This window comes from Camellia sinensis, chromosome 13 (assembly GCF_055761805.1).
Source record: "Camellia sinensis isolate YWXY chromosome 13, ASM5576180v1, whole genome shotgun sequence".
Classification (NCBI taxonomy): Eukaryota; Viridiplantae; Streptophyta; class Magnoliopsida; order Ericales; family Theaceae; genus Camellia; species Camellia sinensis.
In genome coordinates this window covers 2,748,458-2,764,849 of record NC_138973.1, presented here as the reverse complement: position 1 = coordinate 2,764,849, position 16,392 = coordinate 2,748,458, and positions in this window count along the sequence as shown.

Below are 16,392 nucleotides of genomic sequence, written 5' to 3'. Positions count from 1 at the left end.
GATTTCAGTTTTTTTAATTCAGTTTTCTAAAAATTGAGTTATTTATTTTTTGTTTTTTTATATTTTTAGTAAATATTTTTAAAATTTTAAGCATTTTTATTTTTTATTTTTTTAGATGCATCTTATTTAGATGTATCTAAATAGTAAAATATTTGTGAAAAAATATTTTAAAAAATTAAAAAATACACAAAAATATAAAAAAATGTACTGAATTTTTGTAATTTTGATATTTAGTGATTTTTTTAAAAAAACAAATTCACAAATATTGTATTTTTTAAGTGTATTTATATTAGACGTGTTTAAAAATTTTAAAAATTGTATTTAAAACATTAAAAAAATTTAATAAAAATAAAATATAAAAAATTAAAAAATAAAATTTTTTGAATTGTAAATTTTGAAAGAGTGATTCTACTTACACCACTACTTTATCTCTTTACACCTTTCATTTTATTGCACTACTAAAAAAAAAATGTGATTCTCATTACACCTATTATATTACCAAAACTAATCCTAAAGTATGACTCTTCAAAACCCTTTCATCTTTTTGCACCAATAGTTTTTGGAGGAAAAATAAAGGAACAGAAAAAGTCGCAGCAAGGGGAAAGAAAAAGATGCAAGGAAGACAGTGAGTGGAGCTTACAACGAAATGCCTGTTCGGTCGCACAGTGCTAAGCAATTTACATTCCTCTGGTGTTAAGTTGTTGAAAAAAAAAATAGATTTCTCCAGTTTTTTGTTGCTATACATTCACAAAGTTACTTTCATCCAAACAATGATTTTTAAATTTGTATTGGGTCTGTTTGGTAATACAATATTAATGAATTTGAATTTTTCTAGTGCCATATTACCATACAAACTTTTTTTTCTAAGCAAATATGTTGCCGTTCATAAAAAAATTGTATTCATAAAAAAAAACTTTACAAATTTCATCTCTAATGAATTCATGATTGGGGTCCACTAATAATGTAGTATTTGTATTGTTGTAATGAGTAGAAGTATAATCATTCCAAGAAAAAAATAAACAAATATAAAAAAATAAAACTGAAAATATACTGTAATGAGTAGTCGAACAAATTTAAAAAATTCAATCTTGCGTTACTAGAAATATATCTTTTGTTCAGCAATTGGTTACAAGACATAAAATTTTTATTCGGCAATGTGATGTCGAACTATTTTATGTTGTTCGATTTTAAAATAGTGAACAAAAGTCGAAGAACAGTCCAAAAAACGAAACAAATATCTACAAAACAAATAAAAAAAATTCACCATTTCACTTTTTTGATGGTTCTTCACCATCGTTTCTTCATCAATTATTTTTTTCTATGATCAAAATACTATGATTCTCACTTTTTGAAAAGAGATGTGTAAGATAGAAGAAAAATTGAGAAAGGGAGAAGATGAGTAGGGATCGAAGACAAAGGGGTATAAATAAATAATAAAATATATTTAATTTTAGTGTTCTGTTTTGAAAGATAATTTCATATATAGATAAAATTGGTAAAAAAAAAGAACATCCCATATAAAAAGTGTAAAAAAATAAAATAATAATGTAAGTAGAATCACTCATTTTGAAAACTGAAACCGAAAGAGTGATTGACACTTTAGCTCGTAAATATCTAAAAAGAAGCATTTGATTTGACGAACCTATTAGCTATATATTTTGTAAAAGCCAGTTACAGTTCGACACGTGGCAGAGTAAGGGTAATAAAGGAAGGTTATTCAAGTCTTCAATCCTGATCGTACACGTGGCAAAAATATTGGTCCTCACATGATCTGAGTAACACTAGATCAATAACGGGATGCAAGATGACATAGCTTCAACGGTTACTCATATTCAAATTCAAGTACAAGAGGGAAGCTCAACTGCCAGTAATGGCGTAATGGAGCTACTTGTAAGGAAGCATGATCAGCGATCATGGAGGAGCAGTTCGACGGTTCGAAGTGCAGTTCGAAGGTCATCACTGACGAGTATAAATAGCAGGGCAGCCCCCAGAAAAGAGAGGACGGAACTCAGATCATACAAATCAGTCATTTACTTCATATATTTTCTTTTCCAGTCTTTTACATTTCCAGTCTTTAAATACCTGTTCTTTAAATACCCGCACTTTAAATACCCGCACTGCACTTCGATTAATAGGAGTAGCTTCAAGTAGATTCAAGTAGATTGCTGTTGTAAACCTCTCCGAGGCTGAGTTTGGACCATTGTAAGTGTTCATTTTTATGAAATATTTCAATTGTTCTTCATATTACTGTTATTTCTCTTAATTTCTCCTAAGTCAAGCCACCAGTAAAAGTCCTCTTCATTGAGGCTGAAAAGAACTAAAACACAATCGTCTGATAATTGGTTGGCAATCACAATTTCTGTAAGGACTGATTGATCCTTACTGGCACGCTCACATTTACAAAAATACCCTTCAAAAAGCCAAAAAGCCAACATATATTTTTGGCACGCCCAGTGGGACCTAATTAAAAATGGCTAGAAGAAGACGACAAGGAGAAAATGAACGCTTGGAAGAAGGCGTGGAAGGAGAGGTAGAAATACCAAATCCAGAGGATAATGTGGTAACACATCCTGTGGAAACTCCTATATTGTCAGAACCTATGGTCGAACAGACCAGTACTTCTGGACAAGAACCATATGTTCATATTATTGGACGAAACCAAGGAATTGGACCATCCACTGTGCCATTTACTCAACCAACAAATCCATGGGATGGTTTAGTAGATGCCATGGGACAACAATTAATGAACACAATGGAAAGGTGGGCAACATCCTTTTTGGATCGAATGAATAACCACCAACCAACAAACACAAGACACACGGAGGAAGTTGTAAATGTCCCCCAACAAAGATTGGCTAGAGAAAAACAGCCTATGCAAGTTAATGGACATTCTAATGGTCAAACTAGTACCCAAAACTTTGAAAGACCATCACCTCAGTCTTGGTATGAACCCATTTCAAGGCCTATAGCAGGCCAAAATGCCTCAGTACTTAATAATGAAGCCACACAAGTTGGTGGATCTGGCCAAGTACAAGAAACTGGCATAAGAATGGTTACAAATCCCATGTTCGAAGCCATACCTGGCACAAGGGGGTACACTAATCCCTTATTCGAATTTACACTCGGGGGATTGGAGGGTTTTCCTACAAATGGCAGAAACACAACACCTGTTCCAGTACCTTTTGCAGGTCCTTTCGCAGGTCATGCTCAAAGGGGTTACCCATACCCTCAACAGCAACCTGCACCGCAAGGACAACCAGCCCCAAATTTACCACCTTATGGACCTAGAGGACCACAAGCACAAGTTTGTCCACCAAATCCTGTGTTTGCCACCCCAGTAGTGGTTCAGCAGGCACAAAATATGGTCCCTAGAGACCAGATTGCTGATATTGTTAGGGAGATATGTGGACCAATGGCTCGGGGGGTCCAGACTCCTATATACAGAAAACCATACCCAGAATGGGTAGATAGGGTACATGAATACCCAAGAGGATTCAGAATACCAGATTTTACTCTATTTTATGGAACTGGAAATCAGTCAACTGTAGAGCATATTGCTAGATTTGCTGCTCAATGCGGTGAATTCACTAATCATGATTATATGAAACTGAGATTATTTCCAAATTCTCTGACTGGAGGAGCATTCGTATGGTACATCAACCTTACACCTGGGTCCATTCAAAATTGGCAACAGATGGAAGAGGCATTCCATGCCCAATTCTTCCAATCAGAGCCAGAAGTTTCCATGGCAGACTTGGCTAGATTGAGTCAAAGGCTTGAGGAAAAGGCTACTCAGTTTATTGCCAGATTTAAAAGGGCTCGGAATAAATGTAGAGTCATTCTCCCAGAGCCAGAGTTTGTGAGATTGGCCCAAAACGGTTTAGAGTTCAGGCTGCGAAAGAAGTTTGATTCAACTGAGTTCAGGGATTTGGTCGAATTAACCTATAAGGTGTCTAGATATGAAGCATTATTAGAAGAAGAACAAGATCGAAATAATGCCTCGTATAAGACATATTATAGAGATCCCAATTATGAAATCGATGCAGCAGAGATTGTGGGCAAAGAACCTGTAATTTGTGAAGCATTGATTCATAAAGACACCACCATCGACCAGCAGTTTAAAAAGAAAGATTTCCACAGAAAGTATTCTTTCGATCTGGCAAAAGCAGATGACATTTTTGACCATCTGCTTGCAGCCAATTTCCTTAAGTTACCAAAGGGAGTAAAACTGCCATCTCTAGATGAACTTAAAGGAAAAATATATTGTAAATGGCATAACTCTTGGTCTCACTCGACTAAAAACTGTATTGTTTTTCGAGACAGGATCCAGGAGCAGATTCGGAAAGGAAGTCTGAAATTCCCAACCAAAATAGAAAAGATCATGGGGATTGATAGTAACCCGTTTCCAGAAGTTGGAGAAGGCACAGCTAATGTGGTTGTACCAAACTTCCAGAATCTATCTCTGCAGGAGTTGGAAGAGGTCAACGTGCAAATGCATACTGCCAACCAGACAACTGCTAAGAAGGAGACTAGAAACCCACCAGCTATTGGACAAGGTTTCTCACATCAGAAGGAGCAATCTGACGAAGAAGCACTAGATGACAATTCCTTGGAAGCAGCTGTAATGCAGAGGATGTGTCCCAGGTGCAGACTAAGTCATAAATGGTTGAGGGGGCTTCCAATTGATGGAAAGCAATACTACAGAGATGTTCAAAGACATTCTAAGCCAACCAATGCTTACAACAAAAGGCCGTATCCAGGTAGTGATAGGCAGCGACCATCAATGGTTGAACCTGCAGTGGACAGAATGCATGCTAAAGGCAAGAGGTCCTTGTATGAGTCTAGACCACCTAACTACTACAGAGTAGAAAGCAACCATTCTGAAAAAAGGTTGGGGAAGAGTTCAGGTTACGGGATTAAAACCAGGGATTGGCCTCCTAGACTAACCTCACGCAGAACTGAAAGTGGCCACTTTCATCAAAGGCCAGAAACAGACTCGAGACATGAAATCAGGAACAAGCATCTACCTTCACAGCCAGTTTCGAAGGCGGTTTCGAAGGTAGAAAGAAACAGTTCCACATCTGGATCAGTAGGATCGTGGGTGCCTGGAGTCCCAGACTAGTTTGTAATGCAAAACAAACCTAGGGAAGTGCTTGCTTATGGAGATGTTGTAAACCAAGGCAGGATGATCAAACCTCCTATGGTGGCTCCGAATAACTGGGTGCTGCTTAAGCACCCAAAGACGAGGGAACCAGACATGGTCCCGTCATCTCAAGATCACAGAGGAGAAAAATTCAGCGCAGGTACACCCAGTACCAGAAAGATTTGAAGGAAAGTGGAGAAAATTCTTCACCAGTCAAAACGGAAGGAAGGAAGAACCCAAAGTCAGACCATGCTCCAAAGCTGGTTCCACAGAGCAAAGTGGTTTGCAGCTGAGAACAATTGGCTAAGGTTCATGCCGAACTAACAGCCAGAGAGAAGGCTAGTTTAGCTGGATTGGAGAAGGCTCTGATGGAGAGTGATAGTGAGACAGAAGAAGAGATTGACACAAGCCAAAAGAAAGAAATGATGGAAGAAGAGATGTTCGAAGCCTTCATGGCTGAACAAACGTTTCTGACTAAAGAGCCAGTTGAGAAAGATCCTTCGAAGGGATCAGTTAGCAATGAAATACCAGAATGCATCATGCAGGATGTTTCTGAGGAAGTCGATCAAAGTGACCAAGAGGGGAAACAGGTACAGCCAGCCATCCAGTTTGGCTCGTTTCCCCCAGTATCAGTGAACATGGTACACATACTACCACAGGAATTCCAAGCTGGAGATGAGAATCAAGAGGGGCAGGAAGCTGATCCAGTTCAGATCTCTAGTGAAGACTCACAAGCAAGTATGGTGCAAGATAATTTCGAAATGGTTACCCCGATGGAAGATGAATATGAGAGCGAGGAAGTGGTAAGCATCAACCTATCGTATCCATTCGAGTATCCCTCGAATTCCATAACACAACATGTTAAGCCTTTGTACATCAAGGCTTTCTTTGATGGGATACAACTGAATCGAGTCCTAATAGACAATGGGGCAGCAGTAAACTTGTTGCCAAAATCTTCTTTGAAGAAACTAGGGAAAAGGAATCCCAGGTTGATCCCAACCAGCACAACCATCGCTGGTTTTGCTGGAGATAAGCAAATGGCTCAGGGGATTCTACCCATTAATTTAAGTGTGGGAACCAGGGATTGCATGACAGCATTCTTCGTAATCGACAGTAATGCTAAATATAATGCTTTACTTGGAAGGGATTGGATCCACACTAACAAATGTGTGCCTTCTTCCTTACATCAGAAAATCATGATGGCTTTAGGCAATGGAGAGACAGAGGAAATCGATGCAGATCCTCAACCCTTCATAGCCTGTGCAGACTTTGCGGAGGCTAAATTGTATATTGAGGGAGTGACACCGCTCAGTATACTGATGAAAGATGACGATTCAGCCGAAGTGACGGCTGATGAGGAAGTGACACACTTGAAGCACTTAGTCCAAGAAAGTGCTGATGAAGAGGTCGTTCTAAAGGATGACAATGATGCCTGGTTATAGGCAAAGAAGTGAAAAGCAAGAAGCCACATCCTTGGCTCTGATTAAATTCTCAACATTGGATGTAGAAGCTATAGTCCAGAGAGTACAGGAGCAAGAAAGGGAGGCCATGATACTCGGCTGTAAGCAGAAACAGCAACAGGTCAGAATTTTGACCCTTGGGAAATATTGTGCATTGGACATTGATACAAAAGTCCAGGAGATACAGGAGGAGGATGCCTTATGGACAGATTTTGTCTATGAGGAGGAGGGCAAGGATGTTGAACTAAAGAACCTAGGAGCAGAACAAAGCAAGAAGGCTACTTCGAAGGTTGAAGGAATCAAGGAAGAAGCTTTGGTAAGTCCTCAGGCACAAGACCCTTTAGAAGAAGTAAATCTAGGGGAAGGTTCTGTACAACAGCCCACTTATATAAGTGCTTGTTTGAATGCTCTGGACAGAAACCAGCTATTGGTTGTTCTGAAGAAATACAAAGATTGCTTTGCATGGTCTTATAATGAACTACCAGGATTGGATAGGTCATTAGTGGAACATAGGCTCCCCGTGAAGCCTAATTTCAAGCCTTACAAGCAGAAACCAAGGAGGATGAGTCCAGAAGTAATTCAGAAGGTCAAGGAAGAGATCCTTAGACTCCTCAAGGCAGGTTTTATTAGAATAGCCAGGTATGTCGAGTGGCTATCTAATATTGTGCCTGTAGTCAAGAAGAATGGCAAAATGAGGGTATGTATCGATTTCAGAAACTTAAATCTGGCAACTCCCAAAGATGAGTACCCTATGCCTATAGTGGACTTGCTGGTAGACAGTTCAGCAGGTCACCAAGTCTTGTCAATGATGGATGGGCATTCCGGCTATAACCAAATCTGCATTGCAGAGGAAGATATCCACAAGACAGCATTCAGATGTCCTGGGAATATTGGCACCTTTGAATGGGTTAAAATGCCATTTGGTCTAAAGAATGCTGGAGCTACATATCAAAGAGCCATGAACACTATCTTTCATGACCTCATTGGAGGGTATTTGGAATGTTATATTGATGACATTGTGGTTAAATCCCAGTCCATGGAAGAGCACTTGTTTCACTTAGAAGCAGCCTTTGAAAGAATGAGAAGGTTCAAATTAAAGCTCAACCCTCTTAAATGTGCCTTTGGCGTATCATCTGGAAACTTCTTGGGTTACGTGGTACACAAGAAAGGAATACAGATTGACCAGAACAAAGCCAAAGCCATCATTGCAGCCAGGCCTCCATCAAGTAAGAAAGAATTGCAGAAGTTCCTTGGACAGGTTAACTTTCTTCGAAGGTTTATTTCTAACACTGCAGGGAAAACTAAAGTATTTTCTTCCTTGTTAAGGCTGAAAGCTGAAGAAGAATTCGTGTGGTCAGCAGAGCATCAAATTGCTTTCGAAGGTATCAAAGCCTACTTGGCTAACCCTCCAGTGCTGATGCCACCAAAGGGGAACAAGCCCTTGAAGTTGTACATAGTTGCAGCAGAGGATTCATTGGGAGCTTTCTTAGCCCAAGACAACGAAGAAGGCAATGAGCAAGCTATTTATTACCTTAGTAGGTTTTTAAATTCTTGTGAATGTAAATATTCAGCTGTTGAAAAGCTGTGTCTTGCTTTGTATTTTGCTGCAATAAAATTAAGATATTATCTTTTACCTACAACTGTCTTGGTAATTGCAACCACAGATTTGGTTAAATATATGTTATCTAGACCAATGTTGAGGGGAAGAATTGGCAAGTGGATACTTGCCTTGTCAGAATTTCATCTAGAATATGTCCCTCAAAGGGCAGTAAAAGGGCAGGTTTTAGCCAATTTTTTGGCAGATCATCCATCTCACACAGAGAACCAGGAGATAATGGAGCTTGGTATGGCTAATGTTGAGCCATGGCAGATGTGGTTTGATGGGTCGAAAGCCAATGGTTTAATTGGAATTGGTGTTGTAATAAGATCTCCACAAGGGGTAGAAACCACACATGGTTTCAGAGTAGATGAAGCTACCTGTTCCAATAATCAGGCTGAATATGAAGCCTTAATTGCGGGACTAGAGATTCTTATTGGATTACAAGTACATGTAGTTGACATATTCGGAGATTCTCAATTGGTGGTTAACCAAGTGAAAGGAATTTTCAAGTGTCAAAGCATAAGTATCTTGCCATATTATGTTGTTGCATTACATTTGCTTTCTCAGTTTCAAATAGCAAATGTAACCCATGTTCCAAGATTCTTGAACAATAGAGCCAATGATGTGGCTCAGAAAGCTTCGAACTTCAAGAGAAGGGATAATACCCAAATGGACATAAGCCAAACAACATATCAGAGATTAATACAACCTTTGAATAAAAGGAATGTGATCTTGGAAGTCAATCATAATGACTTATAAGAACAAGATTGGAGGCATCCAATAATGCAGTACTTGGCTGGTCCATCTTCGAAGGCCAGTAGAAAAGTCAAATTGCAGTCTATGCAATATATGATATATGGTAATGCTCTCTAAAAAAGGGGGGGAGATGGCTTATTGTTAGAATGTCTAGGCCCGAAAGAAGCATTAACAGCCATGGCTGAGGTTCATGAAGGCATCTGTGGTGCTCATCAACCTGGTGTAAAAATGAGGTGGTTGCTTCGAAGGCATTCCTATTATTGGCCAACCATCCTTAAAGACTGCATAGAATATGCAAAGGGGTGTCAGGCATGTCAAAAGCATGGCACAATAAGGCACGTGCCCATAACTGACCTACATGCAGTAGTGAAGCCTTGGCCATTCAGAGGGTGGGCCATGGATATGATGGGAAAAATACACCCACCTTCTTCGAAACATCATTGTTTCATTCTAGTGGCCACTGACTACTTCACTAAATGGGTCGAAGCTAAGCCATACAAGGCTGTAGACCAAACAGAGGTTATTGGTTTTATTAAAGATTTGATCCATAGATTTGGCATCCCGCAAACCATAACAGTTGATAATGGAACTGTGTTTGATAGGAAGATGGTGAAGTCTTTTGTGGCAGAATTTGGAATTAGTCTTGTTAATTCCACACCCTATTATGCACAAGCTAATGGTCAAGCTGAGTCATCCAATAAGTCCTTGAAAAAAGGAATACAAAAGGTTGTGGATGACAATCCCAGGGATTGGCATAACCTATTATTGGACGTTCTGTGGGCATATAGAACCTCATCGAGGTCAAGCACAGGAGTCACTCCCTATGCCTTGGTGTATGGACATGATGCAGTCTTACCAGTAGAGATTAATGTTAAATCTTTGAGAGTAAGATGTCAAGATCAATTGAATCCTGAACAATACCATCAAAGTATGTGCTTAGAATTAGAAGGCATAGATGAAGCCAAAATTTTGGCATTAAATAGCATTCTTTTCCAAAAGAAGAAAGCAGCCAAGAATTATAATAAGAAAGTCAAACACATTGGCTTTGATGAAGGTGATTTGGTATGGAAGACAATCTCCCAATTGGGATTAAAAGCCATAAGTTTGGCAAATGGTCGCCTAACTGGGAAGGACCATATCAAATTCATAGGGTTCTGCCTTTTGGAGCATACCATTTAAGAAATTTGAATGGTTATGTACATCCCAAAAAGATTAATGGCAGATATTTAAAACCTTATTTTCCAACCATTTGGGAAACACAAGGGATAGAGTGAACACCATATGCAAAAACACAAGCTTGCTCAAATGATATACAAAATATTGTGCTTTCATAAAGAATCAAGTACATTGTGCCACAAATTGGCCCAAAAATCATTACAATGCTTTAATTGTTTTTGTACAATAGCTTTCCTATTGCTAAGGAAAGGAAATAATTGAATAGCTACAGCCATGTCTTCTTTTCGATCAGCCAGCCCTTGATTGGTGATGTGCAGTTTCTTATCAGTTCGAACCAAGGCTTGGTTTACTGCGGCTAACTCCTCTTCAAGCTGAGCTTTCTTCTCCAGAAGTTGGACTCGAAAGTGGGAGGCAAAAGAGTGTTGTTTTTTCAGAGTTGATACTTCAGTATGCCCTTGAGAAACAAAACTCTGGTCCTTAGCCAGCTTCTCATCCGCAGTCTTAGCAGCATGGCAAATGTTGAGATAAAAATCAATAGTAGCTGCAGCCTGAGATAGATGACTTGAGACACTCATGGCAGACTGCTCAGCAATGTTACAGCATTGAAGGAACCCATTCCTGATGATAGGCCTTTGTAGAGCCTCGAAGGGGATCCTTGAAAAAGAAGTCAACAGTTGCAAGCATGTGTCCAAATCTACTGAAGGTGCAAAAGGCTTGTTGCTGGAGGAAGGAGAACTCTTGAAGATTTCCAGTAGGGAGTCAGCCAAGGCTAATGGCTCAGCTTCAGCAGTAGAGGTGGGAGAGGTAGAAGGTATGTCAAAGAGACTAGCTAGTCTTCCTTCAAAGATGTCTACCTCGTCCCTTGACATGAAGGGCATAGAGAGTGTTGTGGTAGAAGACACAAAGGGCTGCATAGGGATGAGAGAAACGGATGGAGCATCTTTGGCAGCCTCTATGGTCTTGGCCACCAGCAAATCAAGTGAAGAGGGGCTGGAAGTGGGCATTGGTGATGAGCCATGAATTGAAGAGCTACCAGTGTCCTCTGTGGAAGAATCAACTGCCACTGGGAATGAAGCAGCAGTTGGAGTTTCTGTAAAGGACGGGAAAAGAGCAAGGCTCGAAGGAAAAGTAGACTGAGATAGGTCACGAGCCAAAAAAGGGAGGTATGACTTTAATCCAATAAAAAGAGATGCAGGAATACTGGGACTTAAGGAAGGTACGTCAAATATAGGCTTTGGAAGTGGAAGTACGATTCGAACAACCCTGACATTCTGCATTTGATCAACCTCAACCGAAATTGAGGAAGGCCTCATTGGAAAGATGAGTGCAGTAGTTGTCGCTGCAAAAGGAAGAAATGCAGAACAATGTTAAACTTCAATACCACAAGCTACAGCAGAGGTATGAAAGAAATTACTTGTTCCAGAGGCATTGGTACTGATGGGAGAACTGCGGAGAGAATAGTGTCCAGCAGTCCGTTGTTTTCTGGCTAGTTCCCTTTGCAATGCATCAGCAGCAGCAGCTCTCTCTCTTAAAATTTGTTGCTGCCGTCTTTTCTCAGCCCTTTCAAAGACGATTATGGCTTTGGAATGTTCTTGTTCCACGGCCTTGGCGGCTGCCTCATGAAGGGGATCTTCAATCAAGGCAGTAGTTGAAGCAGTCATTTTCCTTCTCTTTCCTATTGCTTGGGCAATTGTCTCAGAATCAGAATCCTCATCAAAGTTGGAAGGGGAAATATCAAACTCAGAAGAAGAGACAGTAATCTTTCTTCTCTTTTTTCTTTGAATTGGCATTGTCTGCTCCTCAATTGTTTTCTCAGCTCCTTCAGCCTGAGGTTCGGATTCCTTAAAAATAACCTCCTCCTCTACTTCCCTAGTGGTTGTCTCTTTTTGGGACAAATCAATCGCCCTTTTCCTCCTCTTCAAGGGTGACTCATGCTCTTGATCTTTTGCATCTTCTTTTTCTTCTTCTTGCACCTCAATTGTTTTCTTCTCAGGCTCAAGCAGTCTCTGCTTCTTTTGTTTCTGATCACCTTCAACCAAATAAACTTCCATATTACTCACCCACCAACTCTGATATCTCTTCAAAAAGGTGCCTTGAGGAATGAAATGGATGTACTCAAAAGTGGCCAGATCATCCATAAACTTGAAGGTTGCCTCTTCTAGCCTTGACTTTCGAACCTTCAAATCTCTCTTGGTCAGAGTTAGGTTGGTGTTGCTGCAGAGAGGTATTGGAACTCCTTGTGTGAGGCCAAATTGTCTAGCAAATTGAGCAGGACAATAAGGCTCAGCTATGCATTTATAGGCTCTGGGGTTGGTGGTCCCAATAAACAGTTCTCTAGGGATCAGTAGGGAAGCCCACATATCTTTATGAATAGGCAAGGCACAGAGCCTGTCACTGAGGAAGTGATTCAACCAGGCTGGACCTATGCTAGCTTCGAAGGGACGGAAACGGTGATCAGGAAGAGCAGCTGGTAGTTGATGAAAGAAGAAGAAATAAAAGGCAAAAGTAGCTGGATAAAGTGAAGCATTGGCTAGTTTTATGCCATGAGTGAGAGAGTGTAGCCCAGAAAATTTAAGGCATTTGGATTGTAGTTCAGTAAAATAGGCAAAGAGCCAAAGCTGAAGGATCCAAAATGGTCCCCCTTGATTAGCATCTAAGGGTTTCTCACAAAAGAGGGAACAAACTCTATATACATGACCCAGAATGTATGGGGCTAAGGCTACTCTTTTCTGCAAAACCAAGGCTTTGGCAAGAGGAGCAAATTCAGGCATGATTCTTTGGGAGGAGGTGCAGAAAAGAAATTTGCAAAGCCAATATAATAAAAAGGAAAAGAATTCCCTATCAGTTACTGGACCCATTCTTTTGTTCCCGGCTCTAACAAAATCACTGTAAGATGAATTAAGAGAGGGGAGGGAGAAAGGGACTGCTAAGTCAGGAAAATCTGGTGTGATGGGGGTACCAATGGGGGATACTCCTAATAGATGGCAAATATCAAGAAAAGTGGGGGGCATCATCCCACATCTAAATTGAAAGAAATTGAAGACGGGGTTCCAAAAGCACAAAGCAGTAGGAACTAGGAAAGGGTCCTCCGAGATAGTTACCCTAGATAGTCGAAGAGCATCGAGGAGACAGAGCTCTTGGAGGTCCAGTGTCTTAGCAGGAATGATCCGATCATACCATTCTTGCCATTCCGGTCTTATCGTGGGCCAGCATCGATGAGGACGATTGCTTCTCCAGTTCTTCCAGTCAAGGCCACCTTCATAAAGGAGACGTTGGTCCACCAGACGCGGATAAAAGGTTGGGAGCTCAGTAAGGACTTCCTTGAAAATTGGTCCGAGCACGTAGTTCTGCTGCTCATGATGACGAGGGACGAAGATACGCCCATCGATAGCGCTTTTCTCTCCAGCCTTGTACTTCTCACATTCTGCGTCAATAAGCCTCTTCAAAGCTAAAGATGAACATACGCGCTCTGGGGCTGGCACTTTTGGTGAAGAAGAAGCCATTGATGATACACTCTTCAGAAGATGAAGACCGAAGCAAAGAGGAACCAGTAGAGAGAAGGGTTTGTAAAAGGCAAGAGATTTCGGAACACGAAACGAGAGGGTTTTAAAATCTTTGTGTCCGAAATTATACCCCGTAAGTCGTTAAGTACTAAAAGTATGAATGCGAGGAATCTCTTCCAATATTGATAGTTTTGGAGGGAAGAGCTTATTCCGGGATTGGGGCCAGCTTCGAAATGAAATATTTGGCTTCGAAGACAAGATGTTGGCGTCAAAAAATCAAATAACAACGGCTTCGAAATACATAAGCCGGCTTCGAAGCCTATTATATGCTTAAAGGTGCTAAATTGCTTGATTATTGGTTTATTTCGAAGGGTTTAAAGACCTGTTTAGGGATTATGAATCAAAGTAACGACCTTCAGAGCAAACCCTAGTATTTTCTGAGTATGAGAAACACTGTTCGAAGCATCAAAACCAATTGTAGGTTTTTTATACATATTACTCTTCGAAAGAAAAATGGTCAATTTGAAATTGATTGATTATATCAACCATGACCATATATTGGTTACAGTTAGTGTTGAAGAGTAAAGTTGTTGAAATCGAAGCACTAAGATAATATCTGCCAGAATTGTCAATTTTACTCCATGAATTGGAAAAAGACATGATTGGTATATAATTCGAAGGATGAGGTTGTCCAATTCGAAGCTCTAAATTAGTTTCAAAATATAAAAGGAAGCAGAGTCGAGCAATGGCGAGTGCAAAAGAACTTTGTTTGTATTAAAGATAAAGAGATTACATTGAATAACCCCATTTGGGTACAAACTCAAGTTCATAAAAATAAGGAATAGAATAGATAACAAGATCATGAAATTTAGTCCAACAATGGTCAATGAATTTCTGTTCTTTCTTTATTATATCTTCTATTTCTTCAAGAGTTGGCTGCATGAGCTGATGTGCTCTCACTTCATAATAGAGCTCTTCAGCCTTTATTTCAAAAGCCTCCTCCCTTAATCTTTGTTCCCATTCATCTACGACCAAATCATCCCAATATGCAGAATCTTTATTCTTAAAGTCGTCGAATTCTTCGATGAAGTTTTCTGCTTCATACTGGGCCTGAATTCGCAGAGACGAAAGTTGGTCTAAAGATTGCATAGTGACCATGGAATTCCGATGCCAATAAAGGAGCACTGGAAGTTGGTCCAAAAACAAATGAAGCTCTGCTTGGGCAAGAGGGTTGAGGACATAACCCCTAGTCAGGACATCACAAGCCTATCGAAAGTTCTCAAGAGGAGTGTCATCCTCAAGAACATTGAAGGGCAGGTGGGAGAAAGCCGCGAGCAAAAGTTGAGCTTGCTTTCGCTCGGCTGGAGAAGGGGGTGACGGAGGTTGGTAAGGTGGAAAAACTTTGTCCATTGGAAGGGCAAGCCTTAGTTTCTCCGTCCAGGACAAAGTAGGAGGAGGAGACGGAGTGGATGGTTCTGCTTCAAACAGTGAAGAAGAAGATGTAGATGCTTCAGCTTCAAAGGATGGAGAAGAAGGTGTGGATGCTTCCATTATGGGAGATCGCGCGGGAGCAGAAGGAACAAAGGCATTAATATAAGCAAGCCAGTCAGAAGAGCAGATCTTCGCCTTCTTGGCTAAGAATGACGGGTTGTACCCTTGTGCTTTTTCTGAGCGCCGGATAGCAGGCATTATCTTCGTAGGCACAGAAGATGTATACCAAGCCACAAACAAGTTCTCCTCCAAGCTACGTCGTTGGTCAATGGGCACATAAGGATAGACCACTGAACTTCGAGCGTAGGAAGGAAATTCCAAAGGGTCAGTGAACTCAACGAAATGGTGATTGATTCGCTCCCTCAAATCATAAGTCTCAGGTGTTGACCAGTTGGTCCAGCCAGAGGCCCCAGGAGATGAAGAAGTTGTAGCATCATTCCATGCAGAATTTTTTCCTAAATCCATGGCTGCAAATTGCTGAATCGAGGGATCGAAAGCAGTTTGTTCGAAATACAAGGAAGAATCAGGGGAAGAACTTCTTGTATCTACGGCTGTAGTTTGTCGAATCGAAGTCTTAAGGGCAATATATTCGTGGTCCAAAGGATGATGATTTGCAAAGGCATCCATAACCTGAATATAGGAAGGTGGATAGAGGTGGCTAATGAATGCGTGGAGGTTCTTTCGAGGGGGATCAGCATTACCCAATGACTCTTCGTATGCTTGATCAGTAGAAAGGGGAGTTGGTTTAGCCATGGTCTGTTCGAATACTAAGGTGTTGGGATATTCAACAGAATCAAAAGGGAATTAATGCAAATAATCATCAAATAGGTGACGGTTATGTTTCCTGGAGATGAATTCCATACACGATCCAAAAGCGCGGGAAAAGCTTCTTGGTCCACTAATATCACCAAGTATTGGGTATATTAGTGCGGGGGGTAATATTAGCTATATATTTTGTAAAAGCCAATTACAGTTCGACACGTGGCAGAGTAAGGGTAATAAAGGAAGGTTATTCAAGCCTTCAATCCTGATTGTACACGTGGCAAAAATATTGGTCCTCACATGATCTGAGTAACACTAGATCAATAACGGGATGCAAGATGACATAGCTTCAACGGTTACTCATATTCAAATTCAAGTACAAGAGGGAAGCTCAACTGCCAGTAATGGCGTAATGGAGCTACTTGTAAGGAAGCATGATCAGCGATCATGGAGGAGCAGTTCGACGGTTCGAAGTGCAGTTCGAAGGTCATCACTGACGAG